Source organism: Cibotium barometz, chromosome 10 (genome assembly GCF_041138505.1).
Source record: "Cibotium barometz isolate CiBa-2024 chromosome 10, ASM4113850v1, whole genome shotgun sequence".
Taxonomy (NCBI): domain Eukaryota; kingdom Viridiplantae; phylum Streptophyta; class Polypodiopsida; order Cyatheales; family Cibotiaceae; genus Cibotium; species Cibotium barometz.
In genome coordinates this window covers 7,672,952-7,686,852 of record NC_141055.1, presented here as the reverse complement: position 1 = coordinate 7,686,852, position 13,901 = coordinate 7,672,952, and the positions used below count along the sequence as shown (strand labels likewise).

Sequence of the window (13,901 nt, the reverse complement as noted above, 5' to 3'; positions counted from 1 at the left end):
AAGATTTACCTTCTACATTTACCTTTTTGTTGTAGTGAGCATAATCAAGATTTACCTTCTACATTTTGAAATCAAAATATATAAAAATAAATGTTTGCATCCTTTAGATAAGGTAGGTCGAATAATCAAGATTTACCTTTTACATTTTGAAATCAATCTCATCAAGAGGCTAGCATATTCTAGCACGAGGAATATTCTAAAAAACCCCATCATACTGGTAAGCACATTTTTGAATATTTTGGCATTAATTGTTTCATGAAGGCTATACTTATTGTGTGATAAAATAAAATCATTATTTTGAAGTATTAGTCTTACACTTTCTATCTTTATTATAATGATCCTATGGGCAAAATGAAGAAAGGCTACATGTTGCGGCGGTGAATTTTAAGGGGATTTTGAGGTGTCAGGATAACATTTTTAAGGCACCTAGAGTGGATTGACTGCTACTCTTTTATGGACAACCCTATGTGAACCCATGTGTTGTTATATTTTGGTTGAGCTTGTGGACCTTCTCCCTCCTACCCTAACTTATAAAACATTTTTTGGGCACCTAGGAGTGGATTGCCCACTAGTCTTTTATGGACAATCCTATGTGTACCCATGTGTGGTTATATGTTGGTTGTAGAGCTTATGGACTTTCTCCCTCCTACCCTAACTTATAAAACATTAGGATTCTTCGCTAATTATCTCATTTTTTGGGATCTGATCTCATGCATTTCGGAGCTCACAATAAAAAGCACTCATCTACAAGTCATGTGGAGCGGATAGAAGTTGATGATTTAAAATAATGTTGGGTTTGTACTTGTTCTTAATAGCAACATTTAGACTTAGATTAGGGAGATCTACTTGAGTATAATTTTGAACTTGGAAAATATTCACTTGTAACCTTTTCTTATAAATCAATATACAATAGGTTTAGGTCCACTTGTTGTGTGCTTGAATTTGGGTGTTCCTCTCCGCCCATAAACTCTTTCTCGCAAAGTACAACAATTCCACATAAGGACATTCAATATTGGAAGTTCATGGCTTAGTCTTTGTGTTTTCTTATTCTTTATTTGGTATTTCATATGAAAAATATCTGAACAAGGCCTTTTTTAATTGTTATTATAGTGAATGGTTAAACCATTTGTAATGTGATATGAAGGCTCAAAAGAGGCCCAAGACCCACATGAAAGATTAACTTAAAAGAGACCTCGGAGGTGAATGATCCTCCTTCACTTTGCATCTCTACTACTTTTGATTAATCTTAAACTTTGATCTCATATATTGAAGCTCAAGCATGCTTATGCTTGAACTCTTCTTACATATGTTCCAATGAAAAAGCTTACATTTCTTTTGCTCTTCTAAGGGTTCTTAGGATTTGTTCATTTGTAAGAACATTTGAACTTTTATAATAATAAGTAGGCTGTGGTTTTATCTATGCTTGGTAAATGAGTGATTGAATTTTGAACCTTTTTACATCACACCTCATCTTTCAGCATAGTGATTTTGCTAAAAAAATTAACAATATTCTACTAAGTTAGTGTGAATGTTGGGGGAGGACACTTTTGTTCCACAAGATGAAAAAATTTGGTGACTTCACTGGGCCTTAGCAACACACATGCAAGCAAATCCCTTTAATTGTGTTTGACTAGTTTTGAAGAGCTTGAAAAGAAAAACTATTAGTCCCTTTAATTGTGTTTGACTAGTTTTGAAGAGCTTGAAAAGAAAAACTATTAGTCCAAAGTCCTGATGCTGCGGAAAATCATATCATATCATATCATATCAATGACTTGTTCTCATTCATATGGGCTTAGCAAATCCCTTTAATTGTGTTTGACTAGTTTTGAAGAGCTTGAAAAGAAAAACTATTAGTCCGAAGTCCTGATGCTGCTGAAAATCATATCATATCATATCATATCAATGAGTTGTTCTCATTCATATGGGCTTATAAGCACTGAAACTGTAGTACTGTTTCCTTTCCTTCCATGTGAGAAGTGGAGATTGAGGCGATCAAAGACTCATTAATTTACAATTGTCACACAAGAATTGAGGACAATGTTGAGCTTAATTACTTGACGCAGAGTGTATGTGAAGGATTACCTAGGTTCCACGACACTCATGGACTGTGCGTTATGAGAAATATGGCTGACTGGATTGCTAGAGGAATCACTAGAATCCAAAGGTGCTCTGAGGTCACTTAATACAACAAATGCTGGCTTGGTGGGTATTTCCAATATATCAGACTTCCCAGAAAGCATCAAGGTTACTGTGGACATGGTTGGCCTTAGCTCTGCGATCTCTTGAGTACACAACAATGCAACATGAACTACACGTATGACTTCTCCAGTAAAGGCGGCAGTTGATCCTAGCTTTGGGTCTACTAGCTCCAATTGTCGTTGTTGCTGATACAATCTCCACATCTGCACCAACATGCACAAAACTAGGTTGCTTCAGTAAAACTCCTCATACATACATGTGCAATATGATGATGCGTGCACATAAGTTAGTCTCTTTTAGTATTGAAACTAAACACATCATGTTATTCTCCTTCCCAATATTGACAGTGATTCCCACACCAACGAGGTGTAATAAGAAGCTATGAATGTCTCTCTTTACATAAAGAGTCAATATATTATCTGCTTATTTAGCATAGCTCTATCTATGTGTTAGATGCACTGATCACATTACCAATTCAAGAAGCCTTTCACTTGAATTTCGCCTTCCACTTAAGACCTCAAGGGTGACTACGCCGAAGCTGAAGACATCAACTTTTTCAGTGAGCTCTCCATGGATAACATACTCTGGGGCGAGGTATCCTCTAGTTCACCACACATGGAAAATATGCAGTTAATAAGACCTTGACACTACATCGATCCATGGCTAAAGCAGTAGCTATTACAGAAGAAACAGTACTGTCTCTGAATATATCCTTGTCCTCCCTAGCGACCTTGTAATATTGTTCTAAGATTAATTTTGCTTAAATTCCTCAAAAGACTTACAGGGTTCCAGCAACTCTTGTGTTGATATGTGACTCCTCGTCTGAGACGAGTCTAGCAAGGCCAAAATCTGCAATAATTGGGTTGAGGTGATCGTCCAAGAGAATATTGCTGGGTTTGATGTCTGTGGATAATGCGGACCTGAGATTCTTCATGCAGGTATGCTAAACCTCGAGCCATACCCAAAATTATGCCATACCGAGTAGGCCAGTCTAGCGTTCTACCATCCCTCAAATCTCCTGAACACAAGATAGGAAATCACAAGCTTTGCTATGTCTAATCAGTGGATAATTAGGAGTACATTAATAGCTAGTCCACATCAAGAAAAAATATATAATTGTGCATTAAGATGTTTTTGACACTCTCTCTATTGGGTGTCCCTCTAGTTGCCCCTGATCATCTCAGCCTGATTACCATCTTAATCAATTACTTTTTTCTTAATCAGTGTATAACTAGGGTCTTAATGCATGCTTATAATAACAGTGCGACATTAATAGCTAGCCCACATCAAGAAAAAAAATATAATTGTGCATTAAGATGTTTTTGACACTCTCTCTATTGGGTGTCCCTCTAGTTGCCCCCGATCATCTCAGCCTGATTACCATCTTAATCAATTACTTTTTTCTTAATCAGTGTATAAATAGGGTCTTAATGCATGCTTATTACCGAATAACAGTGCGTCCACGCTTTTGTTGGGTAGATATTCGTACACTAGAATTCTTTCTGGACCTTCGACACAACTTCCCAACAGCTTTATTAGGTTTTTGTGTTGTACACTGGTTATGAGGCTGACTTCATTCATGAACTCACGCCTCCCTTGCTGGCTTCGTAAAGATAGCTTTTTAACTGCAACATGCTGTCCATTTGGTAACGTTCCCTGCGTTAAGCATCATGTGCACAACAAAGTAGGATCATTAGGAAGAGGAGGAGCAGTCGAATCAGTTGACGCTGCTTGTAATTAGAGCTGGCAAGGAATTTTATCGTTAATTTTCCGCGCGAGACTAATTATGGATAGATAGCTTGTTATAATAATACCTTGTAGACAGGACCGAATCCACCCTCTCCAAGTTTGTTGTCAGGATGGAAGTTCCTAGTTGCTACCTCCAATTCATGCAATGAAAATACGTAGGCCTTTGGTTGGAAGATTAATGGTTGAGCACTGCAATTAGGCGCATCTGGCCCAACGATATACGGGCATGAGCACACAGCTGTTATATATGTTGAAAAAAGAAAAGAAAAAAAAGCACCTTTTCTTGTTTTTGCCTTGTGCCGCCGCACAAGCATGAGATATACTAGAGCTATAATTGTGGCAAAGATAGCTCCCCCTGCAACAACGCCGACGATGACGATTGCGATTTTCCACCCTGGAATTAGTTGAAACCGGCTGTGGATTAATTAAACCTCGGCTCTCGATTAAAACTAATTATATAAGACAATGTTAAGAAGTTGTAAAAGCATTCATCATGATCGGTGAGGTAAAGCCTGTGGGTTTAATTCAAGTGTTGAATCCAGATGCTACCCCCATAACGATGACGGGATTATATTAGGGGATTCATTAAAGTTTCTTTGATCTGCAAATTGACAGTACGAAATACCACCTTCTGTTTTGTGTGTGGCTGAGGCCGGTGAATCAGCGGCAGGTGGTGCCGGAGTTGGCGTGGGCGCAGCGGAAGGTGCAGGAGCTGCCGTGAAGAAGCTGTAAGGCTCGTGACGATAGTAGCAACTGGTTAAATGCAATTGTTCGCCAAGGGTAGAACCACAAAGTATCCTCCATTGATACTGTGAGAGGCACTGAGAGCACTCTGATTCGTTAAGATATCCCAGGCATTGAGCGAGGGCATACTCACCCTCCGCGCTCTCGGCTGCATAGCCACCGTTTTCGGGAGCTAGCCTGGTAACATTTTCCATCAACGACTCAATGGCTGCCAAGGCGACGGGATCGCTGGTATTAGCATAGCAATATCCTTTCGCAAAACTGAAATCAGGCGTGAAGAAAGACTGGTTGTCATAGCGGAGGAAGCAACCATCTAACTGGATGCGAGCTCCGATAGAGGAAGGGCAAAGGGTCTGCAATGTGCTGGTAGCATTGGAAACGCAATCGAAACAGCCGTGCAATGATTGGTCTCCGCGGCACTGAAAGATGGCATAGGCTCTGTCGATGCCGGAACCGGTGGAGGCGATGGTGTACTTGGTCCCAGAGGAAGAGAGGCTTGTGAGGTTGCGCAGAACCGACCCCAAGTTGTGCTGGTATGTGGTGCTGAGGCTGTTGTTGTTGGACGTGGCATTGTGCAGGCAGTCATAATAGGCAACACCGAGATAGTCTACTGCTAAAATTGTTGGTGGCAAGAAGAAGAAGAGGAGGTTGATGATGAAGGAGGAGGAGGAGGAGAAGATGAGTGAAGTCATGGAGTCATTCTGTAGAAGTATAATCTTCTGGCAGGGTTTATAAACGTGGAACGAGAGGCTTAAAAGTAGAGCTGATTGCTGCTACACGTTGCTCACGCGTTTTTGACCGTGCATGCAAGTTGCCCTTTACTTTTTGACCTCACGATACGTGAGGCTTGGCATTTTTCTATGCTAGATAATAGACAATCGGTTTAGCTACTACTTTACCTACTTCACGATGAGATGAATCTAGTAGGTATAAGGTTAGTCCTGAGTTCCAAGCTGCGAAGGGTGCTTCGATTTACGGCAACCTAAGTTCATCTTGTGTAGTGATAGTGGTGGACTCCTACAAGATCTATCTTAAGTGTATACTTTCGGAATCCCCATGTTATTTCATGTCGCCCCTTTGGCCTTCGAAGGGTTGTTAAGTGTTGAGTCTTGCCCCCTTGGTGCAACTAGAGTGGACAAGTCCTCTCTTGAGTAGGGCTTGTTCCAAGGGATGAACCTATTGCACTCTGTGGGAGGCACGTAGAAGCACATGGCCCCCACATTTGAGCTTTTCCACCTAGTACTTGAGTGGGCATGGCCAACCACCACACCACGCAAGGTAGGAGTAATTGCTCTCCCCTTTGAGAACTCTAGTTTTCCTTTGCTTCCACAATAACCCTCGCTCTTCACCCCACTCACCTTCTCGATCCTGTAACAACAAGAGATCGAAGAGCCCCTCATAGGAGCTATGACAAGAAACCTCATAGTAGCAAGGCCTTCGAATTGCACCAAGAACAAGGTCCCATCTCACAAATGAATGAAACTGAGGGGAGACCACAAGGCAAAGCGGTATTACTTAAGAGAGGCAAAGATCCACCATCTAAAGGACGTGATACATAAACTCCCACAAATGGCCAAAGGGGAGATCGTCCCCAATATATGCAGGGTGGCTGCAGTCAATCTAGTGGAGGAGGTCCTAAACACAATGGACATGGTAAGCTCTTTGTTTCATCGGTGCATCTTGTTCAAGACTAGCAGAAAACTTCTCACGGTAGAGCCTTGATTGGCTTGTTTTATGGACCTCTCCCTCCAACTAAGGGCATGGATTGGGGTACTAGAGGATTAGTGCTGGAGCACACCTAATACCTCCTTAACTATTATTTCTGCTTCCTTTTCAAAGAGGAGGACATGGCAATTAATGCCCTAGGTGCTAACCGAACTCTCCTCTCTCCCACTTCAAAATTCTCTCCCATGGACCCAAAACCCACCCTCTGCCCATTTTGGGTTGAATTCCCAAACTTGCCCTTGCACTCGTACCCTTTGTTAAGCTTCTTGTAGAATAGGTGGGTAGGTATCAAACTTCTTCTTAAATGGCCCACAAATCAACTCCCTTTTCTTAAATTGTTTATGAGTTGATTCCCTCTTCGCGATTGGCCTATGAATTATTTCCATTGTTTTTATAACATTGAGGGACCATGGAGATCATGTTGCTTTTCTTCCCATCCATGCAAATTATGTGGCTACTCTCTCTCTCTCTCTCTCCCTCTCTCTCTCTCTCTCTCTCTCTCTCTTACACCTATGCAGCCCAAAAAGAGGAAAGAGGGGGGGGTCGAGGAGTTGGGTTTTGGATGCTAAGGGTGTGTACAATGTGTGTCATGACATGCTCATGGGAGGGTGGCATCTTTGCAACAAATGGAAGGCACATCAAGAGCGATGGAGAGTACAACAAGGTAGCCACAAGGTGCACATGTGATTGGAGGGGGAGAGAGCATTAGAACAAAATCTTAGAGATGGATAAGCTACAGTTGAACGTTAGCTTAATTGATTGGGTGATAACTCAAGTCCCAGTTACAAATGCGAAGGGATTAGGTGGTCCTCTCATTTGTCTTTTCTAATAGTCTCATGTTGTAAAATCACGAGAAGAAGGGACATAGCTGAAGCTCCTTCCCCAATGCCCACAAGGCTAGTGGGAACGTCAAATGGTACCCCACCAACAGTTAACACATAGAAGAGACTGATGGTGGTCAGCGAACCCCTAAGGCAGATGGGTAACTAGGAGAAGAAGGGCCATAGTTGAAGCTCCTTCCCCAATGCCCACAAGGCTAGTGGGAACGTCAAATGGTACCCCACCAATAGTTAACACACAGAAGAGACTGATGGCACCCAGCCAGCCCCTTAGGCAGATGGGCAACTAGGAGTTCAATAAACAATGAGAAAAACAAACTTCCTCCATGCCAAAAGTTTTGGCTGAGGGTTGAGCAGGTACCAAAGAGAAAACTCCCACAGTGACATGACTGACGGTCTGCTGGACGAGAACATCCCACAGACCTCTTGCCCCAGAGTGGACAAGTCCTCTTGAGCAGGGCTTGTTCCAAGGGATGAACCTATTGCAATTAGTGTGGGAGGCATGTAGGGGCACATGGCCCCTGCATCTGAGCTTTCACACCTAGTACTTGAGTGGGCATGGCCAACCACCACACCACGCAAGGTAGGAGTAATTGCTCTCCCCTTTGAGAACTCTAGCTCTCCTTTGCTTCCACAATAACCCTTGCTCTTCACCCCACTCACCTTCTCGATCGTGTAACAAGAGATGGAAGAGCCCCTCATAGGAGCTATGACAAGAAACCTCATAGCAAGGCCTTCGAATTGCACCAAGAACAAGGCCCCATCTCACAAATGAATGAAACTGAGGGGAGACGACAAGGCAAAGCCGTATTACTTAAGAGAGGCAAAGATCGACCATCTAAAGGAGGTGCTACATAAACTCCCACAAATGGCCAAAGGGGAGATCATCCCCAATATATGTAGGGTGGATGCAGTCAATCTAGTGGAGGAGGTCATAAACACAATGGACATGGTAAGCTCTCTGTTTTACTGGTGCATCTTGTTCAAGACTAGCAGAAAACTTCTGAGGGTAGAGCCTTGATTGGCTTGTTCTATGGACCTTGCCCTCCAACTAAGGGCATGGATTGGGGCACTAGACGATTAGTGCTGGAGCACACCTAATACCTCCTTAACTATTATTTATGCTTCCTTTTCAAAGAGGAGGGCATGGCAATTAATGCCCTAGGTGCTAACCAAACTCTCCTCTCTCCCGCTTCAAAATTCTCTCCCATGGACCCGACACCCACCTCTGCCCATTTTGGGTTGAATTCCCAAACCTACCGACTCCTAGGTACCAGATCTTAATCTTAGATGGCACCCTCAAGCAATTGACATTAGTAAGGAACTTCTCTCATCTCTATGCATCAATGTAGGAGATGGGTACAAACCATTATCTTCAAAAATATCCGAACACTTGCTTCCACTGTAGGGGCAAGGATCGCTTTATCAGAAATTGGTGTACGAAGTCCCCCCCGCCTCAGACACATGTGATGAAGAACCGTCCCCTGTAGGACCTAAACAAGAGGATAATGAAGGATTTCGGATTTTTGTAAGTTTTTTACGTCCAAAACACTCAAAAAAACGTGCATGACGTGTCAAAAATCAAGCCTTAATACTGAGGTTATTTATTGGGACTCGTTGGTACGAGTTTTTTTTTTCAAGTCTCTCAAAGTTGGTCTAAAATTAGTATCCTTTTACACGTGTCATCAAACCCGCTTGCACGCTTTTTTTTCCCTCCTTCCGCTTACTCTGTCCCTGTGCAAAGTCCCCTCTCTGTCGTGTGTGGCCAAGGAAGTGCGTTCTCTCTCTCTCTCTCTCTCTCTCTCTCTCTCTCTCTCTCTCTCGCCTTGCCGCGAATAGATGTAGACACGTAGGCTAGGTCTACAGGGTTCCTCGGTCACTACCCCTTAGCGAACGATTGTGCTTGAGCACGGCTGGCAAATGGATATGGGTGAAGGTGGATGAATGGTCGATCGCCGCGTGGCTATGCCGTGAGAGAAAAAAAGACTCAACATGCCACTGTCATGTGAAAAAGTACTACTAATTATTGCTTCCTTTTCTTCCCTTTAAACCGCATTATCCTTTCAAGTTTTTATTGAAAAGATATGTACTAATAAGCACCAAAATACTTTTTTGATTTAAATAATTAATGCAAGCGTTAGTTGTAGAAGATAAGGTACCAAAAGGCATTACCTTAGTTATACGAAATAGCAAGACATGTGTCTGGCTGTTCTCCCGAATGGAGTGCAGAAGAGGACACGTGTCTTGATGCATGTGTGAGTGGAATCAGGGGAGCTTCTAGAGGGGGTTCTCTACGCCATGTAAAGGATCCTTCTCTCCTACCTTCTGGAGGTGCTTATGAGGGCCATGTGTAGGATCTTCCTTTCTCTTTGGCAACTCACATGGGCTCGTGTTATTTGTCTATTCCGACATTGGTTTCTTTCTTTTTATCTCGATTTTGGTTATTTAAGTCTGCTGGTTTTTTGATGTTTGTCGTCTCTTTGCAGATGGCTCCTAGACTTCCCTTGAGGGATATCATGAATAGGGAGCGGTCTACATGTGTGTAGCATGAGTCCTCCAAACCTTATGCTAAGAAGGTGTTTGATGCAATGTTTGCTGATGCGGTCGCTGCAAGACAACGATCTCCCCGGTCTCTTGCTTCCACACCTCCTGTCAAGGATGCAACAACGAGTTCTATATCTCTTCGCTGCCATGATCTTTCCGAAAGCAATGATAAGAAGGTCATTGCTGCAAGGTCTGATCCCAAACCTTCAATGCATGTGCGGAGAGATGATGGCTGTGGGGGTGGCCTAAGGTTCTATTAATTAAATGCCATGTTAGTGGCATTGTACGCCCCTATTACTCATTGTACTAATAGGGGCATACAATGAGTAACGTATTCAAGACGGGGGGTTAACCTCTAAGAAATTTTATGTATCACATGCATTCAAGGGGTATTTAAAAAACCCCTTACACTTACATACTTGTATGAATAAAATGACCCGTTTTTCTTCATAAACTTATAGTTTTTTTCCAAAATTGGTTTTAAAAACCCCTCTTGTAAATGTAATTGTGTAACTTTTTTGAATTAATATACCCCTCGTGATGAACTCACGTGCTACACTTACATATTTTCAGGTGAACCCCTTAAGTAATGTAGCAAGATTAATGTATTCCTAGAACCATGGCTAGTGAATTAGACAATATTGAAAAGAAAAGGCCAAGCCAATCTAATCAAGCTTGAATCAAACCTTAGGGCCATGTCTATTATTGGATGAGACTAATATATCTTGGTGGGAACCATGTCTAGTCATAAGTCATGTTCATGAGAGAAAAAAAGACTACATTGAAAGTGGTGTACCAATCCTCAAGACACATGTAAGAGAAAGGACTACTAAATTATTACTTTCCTTGTTACTTTTTGTTCTTTGGAATTTGTAGAGCATGGAGGGCATTATGCTTTTTGTGAAGGTAGTTGTGGTGTAGATATTCATGCCATAGACAAGGAAGAAAACACTAGACGAATAACCCTTTTCAAGCATTTAATTTAGGAGAGGACATTAAATGTAGAGGATGAGAACATTATTTTTTTGATAAAAGTGGCGTTTCACCTAGCCATTTTCCTCTCATTACATTAAATGCAAGCTAATATAATGGGGATTAAGAGAGACTTCTATGATGAGACTAGGCTCCCTAAGATTAACATTCTTATCACAATCTCTATCTTGACTCTTGACCAATCCCCCCTCTTGATTATGATGAGACTAGGCCCCCTAAGGTCATTATTCTTATCACAATCTCTATCTTCACTCTTGACCAATCCTCCTTCTTGTCTACTTCATTATGAGAACTCGTACACTTGGCGTGACTTGTTGCACTAGTATTTTTGAATTCTCGTGTGTGGACATTGAATCCCACCCCACCAATATCTTATAAAGTCTTTAAATTTTCCTTTTCAAATTGGATTGATTGAAAATGCTCATTCTATGAAAATCGCATATGCATACGAAATTTGTGTTCTTTAAACAATGTATCCTCTATAACTTAGTGAATAATGTTTCCAATATTTCTATGAAAGTTTTATCTTCTAAACAATGACTCAAACACTTAAAAAGTAAGCTTTTCGTTTCTAACCTTACAATAGTGATCATGCTTAAATATTCATTGATAAAACTTCAAGATTTTATTTCTTATAAAGTCATAAGTAAATATAACCGTAGTTACGTATGGAATTATAATCCGTTCGCATTATTTATCATTTTTTCAATGTAAAGTATCCTTACAGTCAAAAATATAAAAAGATACGACTCTCTACGCTTAAGTTTCGTGTTTATTATTTAAGTTTATGTCAACTTCAAAAGTAAATTAACCTTTCATCATCCAGACTTGTTTACTTAATCAATTTCATCTACTTTTAGTTTATAATCTCATGTATCCTTGAGTGTCAAAATTCTTTTGACAAATAATTTCAATGACACCAATGATGGAGGTATATATATATATATATATATATATATTCACTTTCTTTTATACAACTTTTTCATGAGTATTTTTATAATCTCTTTCGAACCTAATAACCTAATTAATGAACTTTACATTCAACATTAGGGTTAGTTCAAGTTCAATAACTTAAATGAAATTTTTAGATAGAGAAAATTTGTGTCAGAATTTAAGTTTCGGAGGGAACTGGCCACTTCGCCTCAAACTTTTATTTTGAAGGAAGTGATGTCTGGAATTAATATGGTAGTATGGGACATCAGATTGGATTCATATACTTACTCTAGACACATTTATGTTTTCTATCTTTCTACCATCTTATGTGTATATGTACAACGTGTCTATGTGGTATGGGATACTTAGACTCGTCTTACATACATTTTATATAGCTGTAGTCTTCCACACCAATCACGAAGCCATCCTCTCATGTGTTTATGCAGCTGTATATCGGGGATGCCCGTATATGGTATGCTGTGCGCCTTTATTGTTTGTTTCAGTTGGTTTATATGGAGGGGCGATTCTCGGGATACTTACACCTGGCAAACATGTGTGTGGCTGCCTTTACTATTTATTTCAGTTGGTTCATATGGAGGGGTGATTCTCGGGGTACTTACGTCTGGCAAACATGTGTATGGCTGTTATTTGATTATTTATGGATTGTCTATATCTCAAGATGACGTTGGGATTAATTGATGTGTTCAATTAATTGTTTAATTAACGTGGATAGCATCTCAGTATAGTAACGAGAAGTGCAAGGATACCAATTGAGGTGTCGCACTGCACATGAGATGTGCGAGGGTATCGATTAAGGTGTCACATTACATGAGGGTAGCGATTGAGGTGTCGCATTATATGAGGGCAGCGATTGAGGTATCGTATAGTTGGTGGATTGAGAGGTGGTGTGAAGATGATGATCATTTTTCTTTTGTATGAAACTTTTTGTACATGTTATCTTGATTTGATAATTAGCATGATGATCACCAATTTTGGTGTCGCACAAGGTTTCTTGATTGGTATTCCATGTCCATAAGAACCTCCGAGCCATGCTTTTGTGCCTCTCTGAGCCATGTTCGGACCTCTAAGTTTACCTTGCAGGTTATGACATCAATAATCTTGTTCTCTTGGCATTTTTCTTACGCAATTGAGGACAACTGCTTCCTCAAACGGGAGGATTGTTACAGTTATATATTTTATTATATTTATGATGAATAATAATCGTATAAAAATATATTTAATTTAATTTATGCAGGATTCAGCTGAATGGAATGTGCAAGTGGACACAAGATCAATATATAGGTGTAAATGTGCACAAAGTCATTTTATGTGACAAGGCCCACTAGCAATTTTATTTGGGCAAAGGTTTTTATATATACAACCTTAGGAGACTTCATATGGTTAAAAATGTGTAAAGCAATACCCCAAAGTGGGAAAAGCAAGCCCAATTTGTACGCTCATCTATTCTTAGCTCCTTGGGCTATTTTTATGAAATAAAGTTCTCTAAATACTCAAGTCGTGGAAGGGAGCTACACACTTAAGGGGGGAGATTGCACCCAATCTAGTTTACTATGTGGTATTCTCTATCCCATCCTTTGATGATGACATTATTTTATTTCCTTTTCTTTGTGTTATGTTATGTTATTTGATTTTTAATTTAATTCAAGTCTTTATTTTAATAATTGATGTATTTTATGAGTTTTTAATTATTTCTTCAAGAAGTACAAAAGAGTCCCGTGACATTTGTTCTCTCTACAAGGCTCTTCTTGCATTTGGCTTTCAACACCATATTAGTGAATTTGGGAATTTCCTAATTCCCATTTTTGAATACTTAAAAAAGGAGACATGGATAACATGTTTGTAAGTTTCTCAAAACCCTATCATATGACCTATCATTGGAAAGCGCTTGAAAAATGGAATCTAAAGAGCTATAAAGCGCTCATTTTGGATTAATGGTGTTCAAGTTATGGTTAATCCAAACTTTTGACCACATGTCCCAAACTTGTGGGAAATTCCCATGTTCCCCAATATGGTGTTTTTCCATAATTTTCCATATTTATCTTCACAATGGCTTTACCTTCTAAGCAAAATGAATACATGAATGATCCTTTATTTTTTACGTAGATTATAGCTCTCTTATAGCTTCTCTCTACCACAAGGCTGACCCAAGCTTTG

General features: G+C 40.3%; 1 pseudogene across 1 annotated transcript; it reads right to left on the bottom strand.

The window, feature by feature from the left end:
- Positions 1 to 1,831: 1,831 nt before the first annotated feature.
- On the bottom strand, positions 1,832 to 5,409 carry LOC147634501 (cysteine-rich receptor-like protein kinase 6; annotated as a pseudogene). Its single transcript, XR_015266757.1, has 7 exons — positions 4,577 to 5,409; positions 4,226 to 4,342; positions 4,014 to 4,153; positions 3,645 to 3,855; positions 2,982 to 3,217; positions 2,671 to 2,800; positions 1,832 to 2,402 (listed from the first exon to the last, which is right to left on the bottom strand). The product of XR_015266757.1 is annotated as a cysteine-rich receptor-like protein kinase 6 (transcript).
- Between the last annotated feature and the right edge of the window lie 8,492 nt (positions 5,410 to 13,901).